Source organism: Neophocaena asiaeorientalis, unplaced genomic scaffold (assembly GCF_003031525.2).
Source record: "Neophocaena asiaeorientalis asiaeorientalis breed wild unplaced genomic scaffold, Neophocaena_asiaeorientalis_V1.1 scaffold472, whole genome shotgun sequence".
NCBI lineage: Eukaryota > Metazoa > Chordata > Mammalia > Artiodactyla > Phocoenidae > Neophocaena > Neophocaena asiaeorientalis.
Genome location: NW_020174426.1, coordinates 235,322 through 236,918, shown reverse-complemented (window position 1 = coordinate 236,918; position 1,597 = coordinate 235,322). Strand labels below are relative to the sequence as shown.

The following is a 1,597-nucleotide window of genomic DNA, read 5'->3' as shown; positions in this document are numbered from 1 at the left end:
GCGTATAAGGAGGAATTAGTGTCCCCAACTCCTAACCAACATTAACTTTCAAACTTAGGAACTGAAATTTATGTGATATAGTCCAATTTTTCCACCTTTCTATACTCCTTCAGTAAGAACAGGTACTGAGCTAGGTGTTACCTGAGCAGGGGGAAGAAAAAATATGTCACAAAAATATGTAAGGCAAAATTCCTTCCCTTAGAGAGTTCACAGCCTAATATTTAACATTTAGCTTGAACCAAATAGCTTATTTAAGCCCCTTATATGAATTAACTCATTTAATCCCCACAACAACTGGAGAAGGTACGTACTCAATATTTCCATTTTACATGCATAGAAACTGAAGCTTTGAAAGTTTAAGAAAATTTCTCAAGATTCCAGGGCTAAACAACTCCACTTAGAATAGCATCAAAAATAAAATATTTAGGAATAAATTCAACCAAGGTGAGAGACTTGTACAATGAAAACTACAAAACACTGTTGAAAAAAGTTAAAGACCCAAATAATTGGAAAGACATCCTGTGTTCATGGATTGGAAGATTTACTATTGCTAAGATGGCAATATTCCTCAAATTGATCTACAGAGTCATACAATCCCTATCAAAATTCCAACTGCCTTTTTTTGCAGAAATCAACAAGCTGACCCTAAAATTCATATGGAAATGTCAAGGGACCCTGAATAGGCAAAACAATCCTTAAAAAAGTAGAACAAAGTTGCAAGGCTCACACATAAATTTCAAAACTTACTACAAAGCTACAGTAATCAAAACAGTGGGGAACTGGCATAAAGATAGACATATAGATCAATGCAATGGAATTAGAGTGCAGAAATAAACCCTCACATTACAGTCAACTGATTTTTGACAAGCGTGCCAAGGTCATTCAATGGGGAAAGACAGTCTCTTCAAAAGATGGTGCTCAAAACTGGATGTCCACATGCAAAAGAATAAAGCTGGACTCCTGTCGCACACCATATACAAAATATTAATTCAAACTGGACCAAAGACCTAAATATAAAGGCTGAAAGTATAAAATTTTTAAAAGGAAACATAGGTGTAAACCTTTATTTTCGATTAGGTTAAAGTTTCTTAAATATGACACCAAAAGCACAAAGAACAGAAGAATAAATAGATGCATTGAAGGTAAGAATTAAAAACTTTTGTGCTCGCTTCAGCAGCACATATACTAAAATTGGAATGATACAGAGAAGATTAGCATGGCCCCTGCGCAAGGATGACACGCAAATTCGTGAAGCATTCTATATTTTTTCACAGCAAAGGAAACCATAAACAAGACGAAAAGACAGCCCTCAGAATGGGAGAAAAGATTTGCAAACGGAGCAACTGACAAAGGATTAATCTCCAAAATATACAAACAGCTCATGCAGCTCAATATCAAAAAACCAAACAACCCAATCCCAAAATGGGCAGAAGACCTAAACAGACATTTCTCCAAAGAAGATATACAGATTGCCAACAAACACATGAAAGGATGCTCAACATCACTCATCATTAGAGAAATGCAAATCAAAACTACAATGAGGGGGCTTCCCTGGTGGCACAGCGGTTGAGAGTCCGCCTGCCGATGCGGGCAACAC

At 36.5% G+C, this 1,597-nt stretch overlaps 1 non-coding gene across 1 annotated transcript; it reads left to right on the top strand.

Annotated features, from left to right (window-relative positions):
• Positions 1-1,161: 1,161 nt before the first annotated feature.
• Positions 1,162-1,268, top strand: LOC112407441 (U6 spliceosomal RNA). The gene has a single exon (XR_003004743.1). It is a non-coding gene; the product is annotated as a U6 spliceosomal RNA (small nuclear RNA).
• Positions 1,269-1,597: the final 329 nt, after the last annotated feature.